We start from the raw sequence: 10,831 nt of genomic DNA, 5'->3' as shown, positions 1-10,831 counted from the left end.
TTGAAAAATAAAGATATTCTCTCTATTTCTCTTCTTTCGCTGCCTCCCTCTATATACATATACATTTAAGAAAGTTTTGATTATCAAGTATATAAAGACACGATACATTTCAAAACTTATAAATCAAAATATTAGAAAATAGGAAGCGATCAAATTTAGAAAATTTCTTTATTCATATATAAGTTTAATTTTTTTGTTAAATTAAAAAAGTGTATACCGCGCAAAAACATTGTAATATAGTAGAATATTAGCAAAAAGAGAAAGGAAATGTTCGTATGTGTGTATGTGTATATATTTATACATTACAAATATATACACATACCATACACACATACGAACATTTCCTTCCTCTTTTTGCTAATATTCTACTATATTACAATGTTTTTGCGCGGTATACACTTTTTTAATTTAACAAAAAAATTAAACTTATATAAAAATAAAAAAATTTTCTAAATTTTATCGCAAATTTTATATATATATATACAGGGTGGCCCCATTCGTTCCGGCATAACTTTGAGATCTTATAGGAAATTTAATTTTGAACAAAAAATGTCCTGTAAACATATGTCGAAAAATGCTTCGTTAAAAAGTTATCACCCAAAAACCTCTAAAATCACGTTTTCCCAATTTCTGCAAATATCTAGGAAAGTAAGCGTTTCTTGACAAAAAGTATCGAAATGAAAGTCGTAGAGAATTACATGGGCTTCCAAATGCGACCAAGATATTTACATTCCGTTTAAAAGGTCTTGAGATAACTAGTTTTAAATGTATAAACAAGCGTTTCACTTTTCGAAAAAAAAACTAAATTTGCTGCATTGCTTAAATAAGCCCAAAAGGTCTAGAAAAATGAAAAAGAAAAGAATAAGGTATAATTGTATACCGGAAGAACATTTTTTATTGCTTTTTTTTGTTTTTTTTTCTCTACATATTTTAAACATTTTTTAACTTGTTAACTTTGTAACACTTTTTTTTAACTTTTTTTACACTTTTTAACGTTGTAACTTTCTTTGAACTTTTTCACCTTTTTCAACTTTTTATTTATTTCTTTAATAAAACTCTTTATTTTATAAAACTAAAGTAATTATTTGTTATTAACCGAAAAATATCATTATAATAAGCTAAACAAACTTGTAGAAAAATTAACGGTTCTCAAAGTGTCCTCCTCCAGTTTCAATACATTTTTGACATCGAGTAGTGACAGATCTAGTAGAACTACTCAATGCTTGTATCCATGTGAGAACACAAGCATATTTACAGAAATGTATTGAGAAAACATGATTTTAGAGGTTTTTGGGTGATAACTTTTTAACGAAGCATTTTTCGACATATGTTTACAGGACATTTTTTGTTCAAAATTAAATTTCCTATAAGATCTCAAAGTTATGCCGGAACGAATGGGGCCACCCTGTATATATATATATATATATATATATATATATATATCAATATATATTGATCAATATATATACATATATATCGTAAAGTATAAACTTTTCCTTGCAATTTCAAACATTTTTCCAATTTGCAAGGAAAAGTCCATATATTAAGATGATTATGATATTTGCGAAAAGAATTTATCCCACCCCGTGGAATGCGTCAAAGTGCAATTTTTTAGAGGCAAAACACTTACTATAGAGACAAACTCCTTACTCTTTAAAAGACGATGAGTAAAAAGGAGGATAAATTCAAAATATGACCAATGCTTTTTAAAATAGAGACTTTAAGCTTGACAATAACAAATAATTTTCAAGTACAATTATTTTTAGTGGTAATATTATAATTCTAGTTTTGAGACTTTTATTATAATTATTTGAAATCGTTCATTTTATTGACTAGATATAGTATATATCGCGGATGAATGTGTCGTTGTACTATTATGTAATATTAAATAAGTGGTGATATAAGGCGGGTTCTAACGCAGGTCCTCTGAGCGGGGTGCGAGGCGAGGGGATATCTTGAGGGCGCGGGGGATGACGTCACGCGGGGCAGGGGTTTATGACTGTCCGAATTTAAAACCGAGCGCTCCAAAATCCATAAAACTCATTTTTTGGGGCATTTTATTGTTCTGACATACGGAAGGGAATTGAGATTTTAGCGCCAACGTTGCGACGAACTGTCAAAATGTTATTTATAGGCAGTACGAGTGTAACAGCGCTGATGTTCGACAGCTTTGTATCCTCGCGGAAAATCTTTCATAAACGGGAGAGAAACAATTTCCTTATTTTTTTTTTAATTGCGACACATTGGTGCCAACGTTCGGCTGCTCGAATTTCTAATCGAGAGCATTTTAAAATCCATAAAAAGACCTTTGTTTCACATTTTATGGGCATTTTATGGGCGTTATTTATAGATGGTGCAAATGTAAAAGCGCTGACGTTCGGCAGCTTTGTATCCTCGCGGAAAATCTCCTATAAACGAGAGAGAAACATCTTCCTTTTTTTTTTTTAATTGCAATACATGGGCGTCAACGTTCGGCTGCTCGAATTTGTAAACAATTAAACAGGTAGAGGCTGATTTCATCACTATGATAGTCCTTTGTGGAGATTTTTTGAGGAGTGAAGAAGATATTTGCGGAGTGAAGAAGTGTCTTAAATGGAGAGAGAACCTGAAATTATTATTGTCCCAGATGAAGAAGAACCTGAAATTATTATTGTCCCAGATGAGGAAGATTTAATTATAATAGATGGCGAGGATATGGAAGTAGACAATGAAGAAGCGATTGAAGAAGTGATGGAAAGTGAAATGGACGAATCATCATCATTAGCATCATCAATTTCGGCAGATTTGGACTTTAACAGTTTAAGTAGTTGCCACAGTCGTTATAAGAAAAAAAAGGTGCGGATTTTGAGAAAGCAAGAAATTCGTGCAATTGACAATGTCCATGTAATGTGCAGTGTTTCTTTTTATTTTCAAAACAATGTTGGTGAAAAATTTTGCACGGATTGTTTTCTCCGAGTAAACGATCTGTTTTCACGTGATCGTGCTGTGCGTGACAGGACCTTGCGGTTTACTGACAGAGGATAAATGCTACAATTGTGAAGTGTATCTGTATCAAACTGTATTGTGGAGTCTGTGTCCTAGTTGTGAACAATAAAATATTAAACAAAAAACCACTCCTCAACGTTTAAAGTCGACCAGACTGGCGATAATTTATTATAAATAATTATTTGAAATACAACGTTTCGGCTGTCATTGCAGCCCTTTTCAAGTACATCTATAAAAAGTTCAATCAAAATAATTATAATTTAATACTCTTATTCGCAACAAATAATTATACATTTAAAAACAAAAATGTGTTACATACCAAATTTAAAACAGTAAATCAACTTCTATGCAAACAACCGACAATGTTAACGCTTGTTTTGATGAACAATGCAAGACTGACAGAAGTAAGCACATAATAAATAGATGTTAACTGTTCGCAAGAATCTTAGTCACTAAGCGTTAAGAAAATAGAGACGAAACTAAATGTGTCTTTCGTAATTTAAATCGTCATAATAAAGTCAAATAAATAAAAATAAATAAATAGGTGGATATAGAAATAAAAATAAAAGTAAAAATAAAAACGACTTAAATAACGTCAAGAACACGATCATAAATCCCACTAAAATTCTCCGTATCTTTCTGTAAATTAATACTTTTTCCTTGTTTTTTTATGTAAAACATTTCTGCAATTTCTCTTTTTCTTGTTTGTTTTTCTTCATGCAGAATCACCGGAGAATCCCAACGGAACTCATGATTGTTGCAAGTCCGATGCAAACTAACGACAGAATGCAATGTCTTGTCTTTTTTTATGTTATTTCTATGTTCTTTAATGCGCGTTTCTAAATGTCTCGTTGTCTGTCCAATATAAGCCGAATCGCAATTCGCACCAACTATTTTTCACAGCAGAAATGTTACACTTAAATGGCTACGTCTCCAGCATCGTAGCAAAATTGCGTTATTAAACTTAGAGATTAAATATATTAATTGTAAATTACATGCGTTACGTGTCAATTTGAATCATATCGAAAAGCGATTATTTGATAATTTACCTTTTGAGTTTGTCGTTGGCTTTTTTGATCACAATGGGCATATCATTCATAAATATAATAATAGTGAGAAGTGGCGTCTAAGAAGCAAATTTGAATTCATTTGTCTCAAGTATTATGGGGTTCGAAATCCATTGATAAAAATAGATTACAGCAAATAGATTGTGAATATCAGCAATTGTCGCGTTCCGGATTCGGTGATGAGGTTTCTCAGTTTGGGTGATAAGTTTGGCGTACCCATTTGTAGAAGTAATAAAGATGATAGGAAAATCTCTGCATTAGAAAACATAAAGAATATTGAAGTTAATCATAGAAAGTTTCCCAGTGACAACCTGGATAATTTGAGATTTTCGATAGCGAGTTCGGTACACAAGTTTTTGAGTAAACAAAAACATGTAGGTTACATCGATAATTACATTTGTAATAGATACTCCGATTGCTCAAAATTTTTGAAATCTAACAAAAATATTTTTGCAACTAAAGCTGATAAAGGCCAGGTTACTGTACTGATGGACCGGACAGACTATGTTGAGAAAATGAATTTTTTATTGAAAGACGATTCTACGTATAGATCACTTAATAGGACTCCGCTGAAGTCACTGAGCACGAGGGTCGCTAATTTATTAAAATCTTGGTTGGATAATAGACTAATAGACGATAACACATACAGACAATTGAGGTGTACGAATGGTAATTTGCCTCGTGCTTATGGTTTACCAAAGATTCATAAAGTAGGTTACCCTCTCCGCGTCATAATTTCAACTGTAGAAAGTCCTATTTACAACATAGCATCCTTTTTGAGTAAGATACTACAAAATGCAGTCAATAAACCTCGATCTTATGTCAAAGAATAGTTGGTCCTTTGTGGAGATTATTAAAGACAGAAACATCGACGACAGCCAGGTTATGATTTCGTTGGACGTGACTTCACTTTTTACTAACACCCCGTGGGAACTAATTAAAATAGCAATAGAAAACCGATGGGATGACATTTCACAATTTACTTCGTTTAGCCTTGCGCAGTTTTTACACGCCATTGACACGGTTATGCGCTCAACGAGTTTCGTTTTTGACGGAAAATTTTACGAACAGGTTTTCGGTTCTCCGATGGGGTCTCCATTGTCTCCGATTCTTTCTGACATTGTTATGGACGATTTGGAATCATATTGTTTGCGTCAATTGGATTTCGAACCCTATTGTTATTTTAGGTACGTCGATGATATTTTTTCAATTATTCCGAAGGGAAAAATTGAGGATATGCTTAGTGTGTTCAATGGTTTCCACATTCAACTTAAGTTTACGTTCGAACTAGAGAAAAATTGTTCTCTGAGTTTTTTAGATACGAACGTTATACGTATTGGTGGTAGATTAACGACCAATTGGTACCGCAAGCCTACGTATTCAGGCCGCTATATTAATTTTCTGTCAAATCATCCTATGAGATATAAAATCAGCGTGATTACAAGCCTAGTTGATAGGGCTATTTTACTCGCTGACCCTATTTTTCATGAAGAAAATATTAATTTAATCAAAAGAATTCTTATTAATAATTGTTACCCGTTAACAATTATAAACAAAAACATTAATAAAAGACTTCGAGCGATTAAATTTGGCGGTAATCTTAACTCGCCCAATCGAAATAAATTTGATACGCGAAATTGCATTGTGTTACCTTATATTAAAGATCTGAGCGAGAATATTACGCGTTGCATTAATAAAAGTGGAATTGATGCTTTATATACTGTCCCAAAAAAATTGGACACATTGATAAAAAGAGGTAAAGATGGGATCGAAAACTTAAAAAGAACTGATGTGGTTTATAAAATTGAATGTGCGAATTGCGATTCGGCTTATATTGGACAGACAAAGAGACATTTAGAAACGCGCATTAAAGAACATAGAAATAACATAAAAAAAGACAAGACATTGCATTCTGTCGTTAGTTTGCATCGGACTTGCAACGATCATGAGTTCCGTTGGGATTCTCCGGTGATTCTGCATGAAGAAAAACAAACAAGAAAAAGAGAAATTGCAGAAATGTTTTACATAAAAAAACAAGGAAAAAGTATTAATTTACAGAAAGATACGGAGAATTTTAGTAGGATTTATGATCGTGTTCTTGACGTTATTTAAGTTGTTTTTATTTTTACTTTTATTTTTATTTTTATTTTTATATCCACCTATTTATTTATTTTTATTTATTTGACTTTATTATGACGATTTAAATTACGAAAGACACATTTAGTTTCGTCTCTATTTTCTTAACGCTTAGTGACTAAGATTCTTGCGAACAGTTAACATCTATTTATTATGTGCTTACTTCTGTCAGTCTTGCATTGTTCATCAAAACAAGCGTTAACATTGTCGGTTGTTTGCATAGAAGTTGATTTACTGTTTTAAATTTGGTATGTAACACATTTTTGTTTTTAAATGTATAATTATTTGTTGCGAATAAGAGTATTAAATTATAATTATTTTGATTGAACTTTTTATAGATGTACTTGAAAAGGGCTGCAATGACAGCCGAAACGTTGTATTTCAAATAATTATTTATAATAAATTATCGCCAGTCTGGTCGACTTTAAACGTTGAGGAGTGGTTTTTTATTAATTATTACTGGCAACCTTAAGGATTATTATTTAAAATATTAAACTTTCAAAGACTGGAACGTTTAAAGTGAGGATGGCGACTCGGGAAAAATCGAAAAACATTTTTGTGACTTCGATCATTCAATATTTAAGAAATCGCGAACTCGGTGTTAAAAAATCACATACAAGAGATGTTACCGATTTCTTGAAAATTCACGAAGACATTTTAAGAATGGCTGGTAGTTTATTTAAATGCACCAGATCGTCTAAACGACACAAGCGAGTCGCATGTTTTCAGCATCGTTACAAAAATTGTGTCGATTATTTTAATGTAGATAACTTATTTTGGTAGAATGGATATACCTTCACCATCGACGTCATGCAAATCGCAATCATCGGAATATGATACAGATTCGGACCAAGAAATTAAAGAGTCAGATACCAGGAAACCGAGATTGTAAGTATTAATTAAAAGAAAAAAATTCATAAAAATTAATATTGTTTTTTTATGTTATGCAGAAATCCCGTCCGGCTGTCATAATACTCGTTTGCCGCCTCAACACCGCTCACAAGTGCCGTCACCACCGCACCGTCACCCCCCACTGATTCTTTTTATATATTATCTATTCATATTTGTATCGATTTTATCTTTTTATGTATTCTTATTTATTCATTATATATGTGTAACCATATATTTTTTATATTTTTTATACTTTACATTTTTATACCTTATTATATTCTTATATTCTTATATTCATTAAATTTTCAAATTTAAATATACACACACACACTTTTTGTAATACATGCACACACATTTTATAAATAAAAAACATTTTTAACATTAAAAAATTGTTATTTTTAAAAAAAAAACCTCTCTCCCTTCCCAGTAAGAAAATATTATAATAAAAAAATATTTAAAAAATACTAGTAAAAAAATTTTATAAAATACATTAAAAAATTATCTCGTCGCATCATCTCTCTCTCTCTCTCTCTCCTTTGCATGCGCCTCAAGCTATCTCTTTTTCTCATGTATCTAGCCGCACAATCTCCTTCCTTGGCATGCGCCTTAAGCTATCTTTTTCTCTCATGTACCTAGCCGCACCATTTCCTTCCTTGGCATGCATCTCGTGCTATCTCTTTCTTACGTATCTACACCATGACATCTCTCTTTCTAAACGTTAGCCTTTGCAGTCCCTAGCTTCACGATCTCCTTGCTCGCGTCATTCCCCTCCAGGACTACACAACTATTGGGAGCTATGTATAAAAGTTGGGACCGTTTAAGGGTGGGAATAAAATAGAGAATGGAAATGCGTGTGAAGAAATTACACCATAATATAGACTTACAAAACTTTATTCTTCTTATATATTTTATTATACATATTTTTTCTTGTATATTATGGATTAAAAAACTAAAGCTACCAGCTCGCAATCAATGAGTTGATGCTTGTTGAAGGCATCGCTAGCGCGTACATTTGCTAATTCTTTAGGAATTGTTACAGTAGACGCGATATTGGAGAATTGTGTATACTTGATATCGATTGTTCCAGTAAGTCTAGCCAATCGATCAAATGTTATATCGATGCATGGATCGAGATCAAACATACGTTGTAACGTCGATTCGATCATCATTATGCGTACATCTGCAGATTCGAGACTTACGAGTTTGGTGTCGTTAATCGTGTGAAATCGCACTGTTAGCGGTCCAACATTTATAAAATTATATACATCTTTAATGGAGTCGTTCCGAAGAATATTGTGACGCTGCTCGTAAAGTCCCTTCCAAGTCTCGATGGATAGTATCAGTTGTTTTCCCCGATGATCTCCTATGACGATTTCCACGTAACTCGTTGGACCCACGTTGATACCAATTTCGAGAAATTTGAATTCCGTGGCTGTCAATGCGTATCGTCTTTCTAGTATACGAGCCGCACGTATACGACGCTCCTGCGAAATGCTGTGGAAAAATGAAATTAATATTTAAAAAATAAAAACAATTCTAATAAAAGCAATTTGTAATAATATAAAAAAATAGAAGTGTATAATACATAATAGAAAAAAGTTAAACTTACTCGTCACATTTGTTCTCAAACGATGGAGTTTCAGCACGACTCGGCACGTAATAATTCATGCGACTGCCGCTGCAGCTTCTTTTGTTGGAGTACATTTTTCTAAGTTCCGAAAATGTAAACTATTGGTTCGAACAGTTAACGTAAAACTGATCGTACAAAAAAATTTAGAATATATACTCATTTTCTCAAAGATAGTGGGGATAAATGTGGTGGGAGAGTTTTTGGGAGTATTTCTAGCGCTCTGAAATTTAGGAGAAGAAAGAGACATCACTCGGACAACATTAAAGATCCAATAAAAAAATTTAGAATATATTAATTTCTCAAAAATAATAGGGGTAAATGTAGTGGTGAGGGGAAGGGGGGGGTAAATGTGGTGGGGAGATTGCGTTTAGCGCTTTGAGATTTAGGAGAAGGAAGAGACATTGCTCGGTCAAAAATAATTTTTAGAAACAGGAAAGAATGGGAAGGGTAAATAAGAAATAAAAATTTTTTAATATGTTTACATATTTTATTTTTTTTAATATTTTTTTTGGCATTGTGACCACCAGTTAAATATTTTAAATACATTTTGTAATGCGCAATTTTTTACATGTTTTCCACATTGCATAGTGTTTTTAACATCTAGATTGTTTAGAAACTCAATGTCGTCGTAATCTGTCCAAGGTCTCAATTATGAAACCGTTTCTCTCATCACCTAGTATATCAGCTAGCCCTTTTCAAGTCCTTTTACGTATACGATAGAGGATTCTTTTTCATTTTCTTGTAATTTTTCATTTATTCCAACGATAGCTGCAGTAATCAAGCGCTGACCCATGCTGTATGGAATGTTTCTATCTTCCCATTGTAAGCCATGATGATGTTGAATCAATCATGAGGCTTGACGCCTCTCTGATTTTATGAGTAAACTCCATGGTACAGGACATGCGAAGAAATATTGTGATAAAATAAATCCTCTTTTCAGGATTGCCGCTTCCTTTACAATAAACTGTTTATTGAAGATAAATCCTTGCAGATCGACGAATGTTGGTACAGACATGACAAGGTCCCTCTCTCTCTTCGACTCAGTCGAGAGAAATGACGAAACTCTACAGCCATCTTACATCACTTTGATTATGTATCCTCTTCCCCTCTTTAAACAGCTATTTGTGTAAACATTTTTTAGGTGATTTTGCGCACAACGTTGGTCAACGGATTGTACTGGATCACACGATCGTGTATAATGAGGCAGTACGCAGTGGTATTATTAGATATATTCTCCTTAAACTCAAATTCTAATCTCACATCCACTGTTGCGCTCTTGACCGATTCGTTTTGTCGAGAACAATCGATAATCACAAACGGACCGTGATGTAGAAATAACGAGACGGTGAGACTTGGCTCGAAATACTCGTATCCGTAATAATTTTTGCAGAAACGTGCATACGTGTCATACAAAATCGACCATCTGTTTCTATCGAAATTCAGATTCATATCATCGTACGGATAACATTCTGAGTTCAGATAGAGTTTCACGTTGGTTAATTTACAGTTGTTGCATCGACTTATATCCTCAAACATGATGTTTTTCCGCCCTGTCTACAGAACAAAAATTACATATCGCGGCTTCTCCAGTTGAGTTGCGGTCTTAATGGCCCACGAATGCTTGGTCGTACGCAGCAATAGCGGAAATTCGTATAGATCCCACGAGCGGAAACCCATGCTGAGGTAACGTCCGCTTTCCAGAACGCACAGCATCGACAGCTTCTTAACCCCACCTACATGCTTTTCAAAATATGTCCTTATAACTTAAAAATTGTTTAAAAAAATATAATTTGAATAATAGCATTAGAAAGTATAATAATAACAAATATTAAAATTACTTATTTTAATTTTATTTGAGTTATTGTTTTTTAAATTATATATATATATTATTGGCAATGACCTTAAATCGTCATCGACAGATGCTCGGTCCTCAGATTCCACACAGATGGATATCGCTCAGGTTAATAATTAAATCAGGATGTGGATTAGAGATTAGAGACATATATATATATATATATATATACAAGGGTCACTATTTATATTTCGGGAATAGGAACAAAAACAAATAGTTAAGCTGCGAATATATTTTTATTGTTTTTCAAAGTACTCGCCACGATGATCG

General features: G+C 32.9%; 1 pseudogene; it reads right to left on the bottom strand.

The window, feature by feature from the left end:
• Positions 1-8,074: 8,074 nt before the first annotated feature.
• Positions 8,075-8,934, bottom strand: LOC146721065 (uncharacterized; annotated as a pseudogene).
• Positions 8,935-10,831: the final 1,897 nt, after the last annotated feature.

The sequence above is a fragment of the Nylanderia fulva genome, unplaced genomic scaffold (genome assembly GCF_048542155.1).
Source record: "Nylanderia fulva isolate GAGA-0341 unplaced genomic scaffold, ASM4854215v1 Scaffold56, whole genome shotgun sequence".
NCBI classification, from domain to species: domain Eukaryota; kingdom Metazoa; phylum Arthropoda; class Insecta; order Hymenoptera; family Formicidae; genus Nylanderia; species Nylanderia fulva.
The sequence above is the reverse complement of the archived record's forward strand: the minus strand, read 5'-3'. Positions and strand labels throughout refer to the sequence as shown.